The sequence below is a fragment of the Aulonocara stuartgranti genome (assembly GCF_965226115.1).
Source record: "Aulonocara stuartgranti genome assembly, chromosome: 18".
Lineage (NCBI taxonomy): Eukaryota > Metazoa > Chordata > Actinopteri > Cichliformes > Cichlidae > Aulonocara > Aulonocara stuartgranti.
The window spans coordinates 14,069,367-14,085,014 of NC_138954.1; the positions used below are offsets into that span (position 1 = coordinate 14,069,367).

At 38.8% G+C, this 15,648-nt stretch overlaps 1 long non-coding RNA gene across 2 annotated transcripts in view; it reads left to right on the forward strand.

Moving 5' to 3' along the window:
• Window positions 1-15,648, forward strand: part of LOC309693585 — a 30,027-nt gene that overhangs the window by 2,524 nt on the left and 11,855 nt on the right. Inside the window, exons 2-3 of one of the 2 annotated variants that reach the window (XR_014272679.1) lie at window positions 1,491-1,621; window positions 12,599-12,817. This is a non-coding gene — a long non-coding RNA (uncharacterized lncRNA). Of the gene's footprint in view, window positions 1-1,490; window positions 1,622-12,598; window positions 12,818-15,648 lie in introns of those variants that run through there. The other variant, XR_014272678.1, reaches the window with a different exon arrangement.

Genomic DNA, 15,648 nt, shown 5'->3' on the forward strand with positions numbered 1-15,648 from the left:
AAACCCAGTACGCAGGGGGCCTGACCGAGCGGATTGATTTCCAGTAAGGCGGTGTCTGGAACACATTTTGGAGCTTTCCGAACGCGTTCATCCTTCTTTATTGCACTCTAATCTCAGGGGGCGACCGTGTCTGCTCCTTAGGCTTTGCTGTAGACATGTGCACATTCCCAGATACGCACACACAAAATACATAAAAGCCTATGAAGAGAGCCACATACACAGGCACATGGAGCCCACAGGACAGTAATTTCACATTTTGTGTCTACCCTCCAAAGAGTCCTGCTTAATAGCTAAGTATTCTTATTGCCTTCCCTGTTTTAATGGCCCTTCACAGTCGATCTAGTCTTATTGAATAGATAGGCATTTCATTTAATAAATACTACAATCAGTATCAGCACTCGCGTACAGCAGGCTCGGATGCAGGTTTCACAGATTGGGTAACCAGAGAGTGAAAGGAAATACAGTCTACCGTGGCCAAAGCACTGCAGCCATGAACTCTGACCCGTCAGTCCCCTGGTACTCTGCCCACGCTCCCCACCAGCTGCAGTGGGGAGGAAAATCCCTCGCAACAAAATCCCTCAAGCTCTTCCAGTGCAGGCACCCAACAAGTCATGCCCAATTAATGCTGGGGTCAAAGTTTTAACACGCTAGCTGGCCATTATTATTCAGACCGGCATGCCAAGATCAGGACCTGGAATAATGAGATTTCATCGCACCTGGTGATTACACTGAGCAGTCAGCTAGAAACAAAACACATCAGGACAGCAGGACATGCTCACTGATGGGCTGGTTGCTCAGATCGACCCTCCTAGGGCCGATCTATTCTTAGCAGTGTTGTGCAATTTCCTCCAGGGTCAGGGGTTTGGGGAGTATTACAGACAGCTTGAGGTTTCTTCCTTTAAGACACACTCTGTACGACACTGCAGAACAGACTAAAGAAGGAAGGCTTCAATTATCTCCCATTTTCATTACAGAATAATATGTTGATTACATTTTGGTAATTTAAAAAAAGGCTAACAGATTCCCAGATCCCACGCTAATATGTTTAAACTGCTCAGGTTAGTTCCTTCTCTATTAATCTTGTCGTTAATTCTATTTCCAATTACTGGATTCATAGTTTGATTTGTTAAGTAGAATGCTTAAGATGGCTCGTATATTTTATTGCAAAAACTCACTTAAAGTTTGAGGTAATATTTACCAGTTTAACAAGTGGTACTACCAAAGACAATTTTTACCACCAAAACCTATAAAAGCAAACTTTTTAGTCCAAACCTGAGAGAAATTTCTTGTTATCATTCCAAACACACTGTGAAGAGCCTTTCATCTAATGTCGCTGTGTCTGATCCCGTGCACCATGGCTGAGTGAAAATGCTGGCAGTGTCACATGGGTTGATGGGGTGCCGGTTCTCAGCAGCTCAATAATGATGAGATAGATGTATGACAGCCAGTCACCGGAGAGTGTCAGCCTATTTGTCTTTCTGTCTCCACAGAAAGATGGATGACCCTTCAACCTCGCGCCAGTGGAAATATTCACAGTGCTGCCATGTCATGAGAGGCCCATCATCCTTCATCCTCATGCCAGTCACCTCTCAAGACTTCAGGACTTGTTTAGACTGAATTAGTGAGTGGATTTTGACATTTTCTGTAGTTTTAAAGTTACTGACATTCAACGGGAAGTGTTTTCAGGAGGGTATTCTTTTCCTTTTTGGATACCAACAAAGCTGAAAGGAAATAAAAAAGACAGCGATGGAGAATGACATGTCACCAAGGTCCCCAGCTGGAGTCAGACTATGAATGCTGCTGTGTATATGACCTGTGCTAACCCTCCCTGGCCTCCAGGATGCACATTTGGCTCCATAGTCAATATACAAATATTGATAAGTGCAACACCCTGACATTTGAAACTGCCATTGGTTGGCATATGTCTTCTCCCTCATGAATAAACTGACAAAATAGTGCATATTTGACCACATTAACCACATACCCTCTTCAGGCTGAGATATAGGCCACAAAACCAAATTAGTAGCAGGAGCACATTAAATATTACAAAGCATATTCTTAGACAGCACGATTCTGCCTTCACTTGTAAAGTTTTGCGACTGACGCACGTTAGGCTGTGATGCTGTAGTGCTGACAAAATCTGTCTACAGACAGACATAGAATATAAAGACCTGCCTAAACGCTCAAATCTGCCTTTGAAGAACTTCCCCTCTAGAGGAGGGATCGTTGGGATGGCGTTTAACCACGACGGCATTCACAGACACGCACGACACAGATAGGCTCACTCACAGGGTGACAACAATATCAGCCAGCTCTCGCATTAGGCAGCATATTTACCTACACAAATATAACCTCTGCCAAAACCTTTATATTAACAGATGTATAATACTATGCAAATATGTATTAAATGATTAATCACTGAAGAAGAATTGACAGGAATTACTGAAAACTGAAAAATATAAAATATTGTAAAAATATATATATATATATATATATATTTTTGGTAAATGTAGTAAATAAAAACAGTATTTTACGAATTACTTTACTTTTTTTAAAATTATATTTTTATTACATTTGCATTTGTTTCTTTAGTACCAGTACACATGCAGTGGAATATGTAAAGAATCTCTCTGTGTTTCTGTCTAACACAGACACACACACACACACACTGATACAGTACATACATACAAACACAAATAGCAAACTGGCAAACCTCTGGGGAGCGGAGCTTAGCCAGAGATGGGATGCAGAGGACCAGGGAAATGGAAAGACCGGAAGAATGGAGGAAATAATTATCTCTATACCTTTCAGTCCCTCATTTCCTTCGGGTAATGCAACACTATCATTCACAGCCTTTATTCTACATGTTCACATCACATAAGAAGGCTTTCAGCAGCGGCCTTGTTAAAAAAAACATCTTTTTCTCCTTTCTGAAATTTAGGATTTTAAATTTTTTTAAAAACTGCACCTGAGGAAAGTTTCAGTTGTGCATCTGACTTCAGTGGCTTGCATCCTGCTTGGTGTAGTCTCCTCTGATGGTGTACTATACTCCAGTGGTTACCTTGGTAACAGGAGGTTGCGCCGGAGTGCAGAGAAAGTAAGAACTGAGTTTGTTAATGCAGTCATTGCAACATTTATTAATGAGATGCACGGTGGGTGAGTTTCCTCGTCACAGATCTTCAGCCTTGACATGTCACTGTGGCATCCAGTGCATCATATTCATATTATTCAAGTATTTTATGAATAACTTTAGTTTGGTCGTGTCATTTAATCAGTTGTTTAAATTCATCAAGCAGAATTAACATACGAAGTGGTTACATTTAGTAGCACTGTTAACTAAGGGCTTATACTCTATTTAAAGCCTCAAACCTGTAGTGTATCTCATCATGCATTTGATCTTCTTAACACCATAGGCTGCACATAAAGTAAAAGCCCACTTGTGGCTCGATTTGCCTTTCCCTCATTTGATTCATGTTTATATAGCTAGACAATGTCCTTCCATCTCTGGCACACATTTATGATCTAACTGTCACGGTCGATGCTGGCCGACCGTGGAGATGTGAGGAAGGAGGACCCAGGCGCGGAGCTCTGAATGCAAGCAGTGCGTTTATTTACAGTGAATGGAAAACATAACAATAAATCCTCCATGCGTTCCCGACTTCCGTGACATGTCCTCTTCCCAGTGCTAGTGTTCCTTGTCTCCGCTCCTCAGTGTCTGAGCACCCCATGCTCACTGCCCTCTCCTCTCCACGCTTCTCCTGGGGAAATAACAGAGAGACAGCCATAAGACACACACAATGCAGCAGACTAACCGTACTGACTGGCCGAGAGACTAATGTGAAGTCACGCAATGACCTAGCATCGGAGAGAGCTCCACCGCACCGTAGCTCCTCCGACGAGGCTTGATCAGCTGTGTGATGGTCTTCAGGTGTGGTCAACCACCTGGCAGGGCCACACCCACCAGGCCTTTGACTGTACACCTGTAACAGGTGCTTTCAGTCTTCAGTCTCATTCTTTAATGAAGAGGGTACAGCACAATGTTGGATTCTATTATGAACTTTAATTAAAAGTTACATTCTGTTTACAATTGTACTTTTAATTTTTCACCTGTATGACTGTACATCAGTTTCACATAAATCAAGAGACTTAATGGAGCAGGAAGCACACTCTTAAGGGCTTGTGACCAAATTCTCCTTGATTCTATGCCACTTAAGACCTGATTATTTTATTATTATCTTATATGATACTTATACCTGAGTGTCTTATTCTTATTGTATTCCAGTGTTCTCTAACTTTTGCTATATAACTTTGCACTGTCCACTTTCTGCTGTGACAAAACAAATTTCCCACATGTGGGACTAATAAAGGTCATCTCATCTCATCTTATCTCATCTTATCTCATCTTATCTCATCTTATCTTAGTAGGGTTTGCCTCAGTCAAAGTAACATAAATTTCACTATCAAACAGTAAGTATGAAGGTTGTCCAATAGTTTTTTGAGACCGCTATGGAAAATGTATTTTACAATGCACCAAATACAGATGCTCCCCTGGCAGCAAACATCAAAGAAGTATAACAGGAATAACTATACTGACTGTCCATGTCTGTGTCTACAATCAGTCTAATCTGTAATTAAGTATGAACGATGGATGACAAACTGAATTAGGAGTATGGTTAACTTTCTGTGACAGACGACTGAAATATGAATGAGTTTGGGATAAAAAGACAATTAAAATGGTAATGGGATGTAGACACTGCTCATGGAATCCTTTTCTTTCTCTCCATCTCCTCATTTCCATCCTGTTTCTACTATAAGCCATCTAGATTAAAACACAAATCCCAGCAACAAGACTTGATATACAAATCAATAACTAAGGTGGCGTTCAAATTGTTGCCTAAAACACTAAAAAAAAAAACACCAGCAGTGGTTAAAGTGTAGCAGCACATCCTTTTTTTCTACTGTTATTTTGTTTCTGGGGTCTCCAGTCACCCCAGCCAATAGCCTTTGTACATTTAATACCTGAGTGGGATGACGGTTAAACGTAGATCACTCATGGATTGATCTTTGCTTTTATCTGAGAAGACCACAGCTGCTTTTAATGAGCATTTTAAAGAACTTTCTTCCTTTTAGTACAATTTTCAAAGTGGACTGATACTGCCTCCACAGCGTGTTTTACATGGTTTAGACCTCAGGAGGATAGAGTGCCCATTTACTTCCAAAAAAAGCCAACTTGCAAACGTGACAAAAATTCGCACGAATCCCTCCATCCCACCGACGCTGTAATATGGAAACTTTTTCAGTCCTCCGTGTGAATCATACAGTTTGAAGAGCTGCCATCGCTCAGTAAAACAAAGCAACTTTTTGAATAAGGAATAACTTATTTCACACGTGTCTCACTGAATTAAAGGATTGTGGCTTACAATGCTGCTATGAACTCCAGAAAGATTACAGCTCCAAGAAAGCATAAGTGAAGTTCTGCACTGTGTGTTGTTGACGAGCCATTTCCTGTAAACAGAGGTAAAGTCATGACATGGTCTTATTTACTTGGGAAAGATTTGCTCATGTTAACCTTTCCCACATTTCATTTTAACAGCAACTTAGAGGAAGCAACATAATATACATGAAATTCACCACAAAACTATTTCTAAAGATCTGGGTTTAACTTTTACACTAAAACTGTCTGAATCAAGGGATTTCATCAGTGTTGTTACTCTGCCTGGGAGTGAGCTAACTGCAAAGATCTTACCAAGAACTTTCAAAGTGGTGTAAAGGAACCCAAGAGAAACACCTGAAGCAGTCAAATCCATTACCTATTGTTCCAAAAACTCCAACGTGTCCAGAATAAGAGAAACACTGAGTTAAAATACCATTTGTGGAAGTTCCACTTCATTACTTGATTTGTCTTTTGAGGCAGTTGTTTTTTGCTGCAGTGGGATGCTGAGACATGAAAATCATAAAGATTACAAAAGGAAAAGAAATACAAAAGTTTAGATGAAAAAATAGAAACCAATTAGCATCCTTAAAAATATAGAAAACAGATTAGTTAAATTTTAAAACTTAACAACTATTTATTTAGGAAAGAAATGCCATGAAACTAGGAAGAAATGACTGAACATATTGGGTTTAGTTAGTGGAACTCTTTGGAGGGTAGCAGTTGTAAAGAATAGGAACAATCTGGATGGATATTGCTTTCTTATATAACTGTTTGTTGTAAAGATCCTGCAGGGATTCTTCTGTTGAACCAATTGTTTTGCTGCAGATATCGACCGCTTCATCGAGTACATTTGTGTTTGACCTTGAGATACTAATGCCAGCAGATAAAGGTGAAAGTGAGAACAGACTCAATAAAAGATTGATAAAACATTGTCCGGAGGGTCTGATCAAACAGGAACTTGGAGAGTTTTCTGAGACAAACTGTAAGAGACACCGCTGACTTTTTTTGAAAACCTTATCAATATTACAGTCAGATCTCAGGTTATTATCCAGCATGATTCCCACATACCATTATTTCTATATTTTGGCCATCTATCACTGTCAGGATAGGCGTGAGAAAATTTAATCTTGGTGTGCACGGCCTTAGTCTTTGACACATTCAGTACTAAAAATTACTTTTGACACTATCTGAAAAAAAGAAAGCACCCCATAACAAAAACTACTGCTCTCTTAAAGAAAATCATGACGCCACATCTTTTGATAACAAAAGAACGACTGCATAAACTTCAGGATACAATACTTGGGTATTTTAAGCAAAAATACTATATGATATTCACTGGGAACAATTATACTATTCTTCAGGATCCAACCCCACTCTGCTCTCCAATGACTGGGTGCGTTTGAGACCCCGGGGCTTCCAGGTTATACTCAGCACAGATGTTTCTGTATACTATGCCGGCCACTTGGTTATGGTTAAGATCCTAGCAGGCCGGGCATACATGGAACATATGCCCTGCCTGCTAGGATCTTGCACCCTGCTGTTATGTGCTGGATTGTTTCAGGGGCATCTTTACACAGCCTGCATCTGGTGTGATAGACCCCAGCCTCTATGGATCTTGTGTCAGAACTTGTTCCTGTGCTGCGATAATTATTGAATCTGTGCTGTCTTTCAGTCCAGTCCAGATAGATAGATAGATAGATAGACAGACAGATAGGCAGCAGGAGGTATGATTGATGTTTAAGTACAGACAATATGTAAGTATCCCAAGTGTTTATCAGAATCACTGGAAATAAAATTAAATGTAAACAATGCTCACTTTATACTATGGGACCCAAAGTGTATCCCCAACATTACACTACCAAATTCTGATCCATCTGAATTTTGCAGTTGAAATTGACTCATAAATCCAAGCAACATTTTTCCAATCTTTTGCTGTCCAATTTTGCTGTTCCCATTTTAACTGTAGCCTTAGTTTTCTGTCCTTAGCTAACAGAAGTTGAACCCGGTGTAATATTCTGCTGCTGTAGCCCATCTGCTTCCAAATTAAACGTGTTGTGCACTCAGAGATGCTCCGCTGCATACGTTGGTTGTATCTGGTGGTTCTTCCATGCAGACACTGAATTTGACTTTTGTGTATATTGGAGTAATGCATTAACACAGCCATTATTCAGGGTGAGCTGCATCTTCTAATGCATCTATGCCTGGAGGGGGGAAAGAGTCTATACATCACAAAATTTGTAATTACAAAATCTGGAAGATTTTTCAGATGGTTTGGATAAATCTAATTACGCTTATAATGAATTTGTGGTAAAGCATCCTTGGTTAAATTCTAAAGTTGAGATAGGAGTGAAAATTATTGCTCTAATGCTTAAAATTAATATTTAAAATGCAGAATTTGAATAGTTAAAAATCTGTTATCATTTGCACATTCACACATAACTGTATTTGATGAATTCCCGCTCAATCTGGATGCACCTGGGGTTAAATACATCATAACAGTAAACATATCCGATTTCATCTTGTGTGTTATTGCTGTTTGTTTTACTAAGAATTATAGATCTGTTCGAAAAATGCTAAGATTATAGGACTAATTGTCATTTTTCCCCAGTTTCCAATGACACTTTCTTTACAAGTAGCAATATTTTGGGTTTATATTGAGTATTGAAGTTCTTGGTAATAGCAGGTCACAACACATCTATCAGCATGCAGGTGATTGTTTTTTTTGTTTTTTTACCATTTTTACCCTTTTCACTGTAAAAATTAATAAATAAATGTTAGCTCAGGAAAGCAATTTCCCACCCAAGTGTTTGATCACAAGCTAAACAGCCAATTCAATAACAGATTTTGCCACAGCTGGAGTCTTGCCAGACTTTTATATTAAAATACAATCCCTCTCAGTCAGAGGTATTGTTGTCATAGTTGCTCCAATACTTTGCCATTCACATCTTTACAGTCTATACAGTTAAACCAAGTCTGTCGGAAGATATGAAACTATTGTTGGCAGCAAGGCAAAAAGACATCACTGATCACTAAGAGAAGTCAGCAGAAAATCTATTCTACATTAACATTTACCAGCCTTATTGAATAGATCGTCACTCATCAGAAGGAAGGCAAACACAAAAGTAATTGGCTAGGTTGCTTTAATAAAGTTTCTAAAAGTACAGCTTGGATCTGCTTTCACACTCTGGGGAAATATTCTCTCATTACGCTGGGTGTGGGGGAGGAGGGAGGCAGCAATAAGGTAGATTTCATTCGCGGCTCAGGAGAAAATGAAACCTTCCGATGACAGTAGAGCATGTAATGTTTTCATCTTGTTCCACCCATGGAGGAAAATTAAATGAAAGTTACCATTGCATGGTTTTTTTTTTATCCTTTATCCTATTCTTTTTTACTCACACTGTAACTGATTGTTTGCTTCACAGTACTGAAAATGGAGTATGATTTCTGCCTTAATAGTTTTTAACGGTACGACCACTGACGTGCTTTGAAATAACTGCTGCCTTTTGTGCTGAATGTATGAGAATAATCATTTAGCTTATTTCAGTAATCATCGTCCACAAAACTGAATGAGTGGTTCATGCATATATTAATAATCTATGATTTTTGGATTCACAACTGACAGGCTATCAGCTAGGTATTAGCTAAATAATTATATATTTTTAAAAAACAACTGTGGCATTTGAATCAACTAATGGACTAATATATTCATTGCTGTTTATTGTCTTTATTTATTAATTTATAAATAAATTTGTCTGTAAAATATCTGGCATCAAGCAGACTATCAAAGCTACATTTTCAGAAAAGCTTAGGAAAACAAGGAAAACTCTGAAGAGTTTTTCTGCTTTGTGAGGGGGAAAAAAGCTGCATCTTTGCCTCGTGTTGTAGTTTCATCTGATGATGTCTACACAGACATAAAATGTGAACTGATCAAGGTAGTACTACAGAGCTTTTGGCTGCTGTTTTCAAAAACTGCCTCACTGGGGCAAAGTCCTGAGGGCAAAACATTTGAACTTTTAACAAGAAACACCTAACACATTTAGGGGAAAAGAGATTTGGGTTTAACAAGCCAAGATGGTACATCGACTGCTGGAACAAAAACATTTTAAGACATTTTTAACACAAACTATTTACGCTTTAAGATGCAGAAATAAAACACAGTGTGCGCTAATTATTGATCAAGCGGTTTTCTGTCTTTTATTCTAGTGCAGGGGATATACCTGCAGTTGTTTATTAAGAATCCTGCAGGGTAATCCTGATCAGCCAGATCTGACTATAAAAAATTGTTCTAAAATAGAATTTTTAGAAAATTCATTTAAATTTTCTGTTAATTTTCTGAATTTTGGATTGGATTGGTGAACTGCACTAGTAAACCGGTCTGCTATTTTTTTCTTTCTACTCAAGCTGAACACCCAACATACTTTTTACAACAAGCTACATTCATCCATTCACACAGAGACAGACAGATAAATAAAAATGCAATACACTCACTGCAATAGATGCATCATGGCCAATTTAGAGTCCAGCGTCTTACACAAGGACTCTTTGACTACAGGGAGGCAGGGATCAAACCCCTAAACTTTTGACTATGTTTTTGTACAATAACAATATCTCAGTCAAGATCCAAGTTTGATGAGATTTATTATCATTCCAAGAAAGGAGGTAGTATGAGATAGAATTAAAGTAAGCAATATTATCCAAGCTTAACTACTAAGAACTATTTTAACAGGTACAAACCTCCAGCAAACCCATGCTCAGGGAGGGGCAGTAATCTGCCACGACTGGCTGGGGGTGAGGGGAATTTGTACCTTTCTAAAATATAGGGAGTGCAGAATTATTAGGCAAGTTGTATTTTTGAGGGATAATTTTATTATTGAACAACAACCATGTTCTCAATGAACCCAAAAAACTCATTAATATCAAAGCTGAATGTTTTTGGAAGTAGTTTTTAGTTTGATTTTAGTTTTAGCTATTTTAGGGGGATATCTGTGTGTGCAGGTGACTATTACTGTGCATAATTATTAGGCAACTTAACAAAAAACAAATATATACCCATTTCAATTATTTATTTTTACCAGTGAAACCAATATAACATCTCCACATTCACAAATATACATTTCTGACATTCAAAAACAAAACAAAAACAAATCAGTGACCAATATAGCCACCTTTCTTTGCAAGGACACTCAAAAGCCTGCCATCCATGGATTCTGTCAGTGTTTTGATCTGTTCACCATCAACATTGCGTGCAGCAGCAACCACAGCCTCCCAGACACTGTTCAGAGAGGTGTACTGTTTTCCCTCCTTGTAAATCTCACATTTGATGATGGACCACAGGTTCTCAATGGGGTTCAGATCAGGTGAACAAGGTGGCCATGTCATTAGTTTTTCTTCTTTTATACCCTTTCTTGCCAGCCACGCTGTGGAGTACTTGGACGCGTGTGATGGAGCATTGTCCTGCATGAAAATCATGTTTTTCTTGAAGGATGCAGACTTCTTCCTGTACCACTGCTTGAAGAAGGTGTCTTCCAGAAACTGGCAGTAGGACTGGGAGTTGAGCTTGACTCCATCCTCAACCCGAAAAGGCCCCACAAGCTCATCTTTGATGATACCAGCCCAAACCAGTACTCCACCTCCACCTTGCTGGCGTCTGAGTCGGACTGGAGCTCTCTGCCCTTTACCAATCCAGCCACGGGCCCATCCATCTGGCCCATCAAGACTCACTCTCATTTCATCAGTCCATAAAACCTTAGAAAAACCAGTCTTGAGATATTTCTTGGCCCAGTCTTGACGTTTCAGCTTGTGTGTCTTGTTCAGTGGTGGTCGTCTTTCAGCCTTTCTTACCTTGGCCATGTCTCTGAGTATTGCACACCTTGTGCTTTTGGGCACTCCAGTGATGTTGCAGCTCTGAAATATGGCCAAACTGGTGGCAAGTGGCATCTTGGCAGCTGCACGCTTGACTTTTCTCAGTTCATGGGCAGTTATTTGGTGCCTTGGTTTTTCCACACGCTTCTTGCGACCCTGTTGACTATTTTGAATGAAACGCTTGATTGTTCGATGATCACGCTTCAGAAGCTTTGCAATTTTGAGACTGCTGCATCCCTCTGCAAGATATCTCACTATTTTTGACTTTTCTGAGCCTGTCAAGTCCTTCTTTTGACCCATTTTGCCAAAGGAAAGGACGTTGCCTAATAATTATGCACACCTGATATAGGGTGTTGATGTCATTAGACCACACCCCTTCTCATTACAGAGATGCACATCACCTAATATGCTTAATTGGTAGTAGGCTTTCGAGCCTATACAGCTTGGAGTAAGACAACATGCATGAAGAGGATGATGTGGACAAAATACTCATTTGCCTAATAATTCTGCACTCCCTGTACAATTTAGAAAGGTACAAATGAATAAATGACATACAAAAATTATCTAATTCTATATTTCAAATTTGATGTTATCCATCTATCTATCTATACAAGTGAGCCGGTGAGGAACAATACAACAACATCAACTGAGTAGAAGTTGAGAAGCAAAAAAATCTTTGGCAGAATTGATAGTGTCAAACTTCATGTACTTTTGGAGAGTTCTTAGGTCAGCCCTTTCAAACTCTTTCTTTACCCAGTCTGACAATGCGATACGCATAACGTGTTCCTTTTATATTTGTTGATATGAAAACCTGTGTTAATACATAATAAAAACATTTAGAAAAATCTCATCTCAGTTGAATCACAGTTGCAAAATAGCCCTTATACCAAGAGATTTCTTCTTCTAACACCTCTTTACCCTAAACAGGTTTATGGAGCTGAAGCTGCACTGGGGCTTTTTATGCACCAATATTTGGACACATATATAACCAGTTTTGAAACACACTTGGGGAGTGAAATCTATTTCATACATGTTTTCAATACACCTGAATGTCAGATTAATGTTTTTTCTCATTTTCAAGAGTTCCTCTCTAAGTCCATAGCCATTAGCATAATGTTATTCTGCTAAACACTGAACAAACCAATCCTGCGCATCTTCACATGGCTTCCATTGGCTCCTCATGTATCTAACTCATCTAACTCAAAGGCTTTTTTAACATATTTAGCATATCAATATAAGCGTCCTCGAATTGAAACCCCTTTCTATTTTAGGAGATTGCTTTCTGATGGATTCTCATTACAGGAATGTTGCCTGTGGGTCAAAGGAAAATGTCATCACGGGCTAAGCAGAGGCCCTTCAGGAGGAGTCCTCTTGGATACAAATGTCTCTTTGCAGTTAAGCCACCTTCCTGTGGGAGATGAATCATGGTAGGCAGCACAAAGGGCACACGGTGAAGGGAGGGTGACAAGAGGGTGAACGAGCATTTGACAAGGTGCCACTCAGCCAGTTTGTGACAACCTGACATGCTTCCTATGGTGTTACTCACAAGCCGTAATCACTTTAGGTTTAAGAGTGTTATGTTCAGACTGTGTCAGACTTGCTTCTTGACAAGTTGTCACTAATACAAAAAAAAGAAAAAGAAACCAGAAATACCAACATGCCAAATTTCTAACTTGAAAACCCATCACATCTAAAATATGCAATCTCCTAAAAACATATTCAGCTGTGGTGGCCAGGGTTGAAGAAAAGGAAAGACTTGCCAAAACTTTGAAATGTTCGAGGATTCTCTAAAAAATCAAAAAGGAAAGGAAAGGAAAAAAGTAAAGTATTAACCCTCTCAGGCTCAAATTAAACTTTTTGTTGCTAATGCACAACCAAGTCCTGCAGTGGTACTTCTGAGTAAAAAAAAACTCATAAAATATGTATGTGGGGTAATCAGGTTGGAGCCAATCCCAGCTGTCATAGGGCCAGAGGTGGGGTATACACTGGAGGTGTCGCCAGTCTATGGCAGGGCTAACACGTTTGTGTTTTTGCTTGTTAACCTAACATGCAAAAAACCAAATCCAGTTATTTCTCATTAACTCTTTTTCTGTTACTCGGTCTCTATTTGCAAATCTTTAATTAGAGTTGTTTTTTTTTCTTTTTTTCTTTTTATTTTTGCATTTGGTAGCATTACACTATTCCTTTCTGTGTTAACATTGTCCTTGCATTTTTTGGCTATTTTTCTCATTATAACCAAACTAAATGCTGTCATGCTTCCATAAATAATGATAATGTCACTTATGTCCCATTAAATGCTTTCAAGCACAAAACCAATATATGACCTTTAAAAAAAAATCACGATTTACTTAAATTAACCATTATTTTTCAGTATACACAGGAAAAAAGGAAAGCTAGCTTTAAAGGCAGGTCTTTCTAGCTGACAACAACTGGTGCACTACCAAACTGTTTTAGCAAAATGTTACAAAATTATATAACATATATATATGGTGTAACAGAGGAGGTTTCATATAGATCCAAATGTCCTGTACCAACTAGAAATGAGTTTCCAGGTATATCTAATGTGGGGCTAACGTTTAAAATGATGAATGGGACACCAACAGTGTTGCATTGTTAAAAACTGAAATTGACTGACCTAGATGGTTCATTAATCTTCTAACTGATGGACGGAGAATAAATGACTAACTACACTAAAGTGTTTAAGCAAAGGAAATTCAATCTATGTACTAGGTTCTAAATATTGGTCAAACAAATTGATTGGCCCAACACACTCACTCTGATCAATATTGATGGACAGTTTTTGCCACTGACTGCCAGAATACATGATCAATCAACTGGAAGGATTATGAACAGCCTAGCTGCTAATGAAAACAATGATCTCCTGACATTTTTGCTTTAAATAGCTTCAGCAATGAGCTTTAATAATATTATAAAGAATGTAGTGAGAGAGAAATATAAAAGCCACTTTTTTTCAACAATTAAGATAATAAGAGTGATTAAATCACTGATCGCATATATAAGCTACGCTGTTTGGTTCAGTTCAATTCATGTTTATATCAAGCAATCCACCTAGGAGAAAATGAAAACTTGTGCCAGTATTTAACATAAACAACAGCTGCTACAGAGTAAAGATTTGCACCTGTTTTCAGTTTTGTAAAATTAAAGGTTATAGTTAAAGTTTTGGACTTTCAGTCAGGCTGCAAAACTTTGGGCTTCAGGTAAAAGTGATGGCCATGTTGCACTTAATGAAAAAAAATTGTAGCTGCTCAACAATAAAGCAGCTTAAACCTTTATGATGTAGTACCTTTCTCTTTGTTCTATATTATATACTATATTATAGCTCAGGTCTTTTAAACTCCCTCCCCTCTTGGTGGCATTGAGCATTTGAATAGCGTGAACTCACCGAATCATCTTTTTATGCCTCTTGAGCTGCACATTAGCGTTATCAGAGTCAAGGTTAGGAGCCAAAACATTTCAGTAACTTCACCTGAGTCTCCGTGGCAACGCTTTTACTGTTAACGCAACATACAGAGCTGCTGCCTCCAGACCTTTCACATTCCACAGCCGAATGCTGGCTTCAGGTATGCAAAATATGAGAAATAAAATGTATATCTGCTTGAATAGCCATTGCTCTGTCATATATCTGGCATGATGAGGAGTTATGATAAAAGGGGGGAGCCAACTGCCGATGGAGGGGTTCAAGCCGCAAAGAGAAAGTCAAGCAATAACGAGCTACCTGTCGCGTCGTGCCGCACGAGTCTGCTTCTGGAGTGTCAATTCAGTAATGAGCTTTTATTGTGGCAGAAACCGTTTCAGGACATCAGCCCCTTGTGTGTGTACCAGTGTCTTTGTTTGGAACTATGAACTCTGTGTATTTGTGTTTGCGGCCTAACCCTCTGATGCATAGTGGTCACTGGAGTGGACAGCTACTAAAACGTACATATCTCTTTAATGCATTGGTTTCTATGGTGGAACTGCATATTAGCCTCTAGAGTGCTCTCTGCTGCCATGCTCCATTGAGGTCAATTCAGTGTTCAGTTAGTGCAACTGCAAGTAAATTTCCTCTGAATCAAAGATGGCAGACAAACTGTCACCCCTGCCGACCACTGCTGGCATATCCTGTCAATCCTTCTATGCTAAAAGAGCCCAACAGGTAAAAAAAATATGATGATATGCAGTAACATCTAGGGAAGGATATTATCTGTTTGGAATAAGAAATTGTTATGTCTAATATGTAGAAAACTACGATTAACCATGTGTCGACTGTAGTGGACATCATGCATTACCCACTATATTTTTTTAACATAAGTCATAAATTGTCTCACTGTTTTTTGGGACTGTTTTGGTTATAA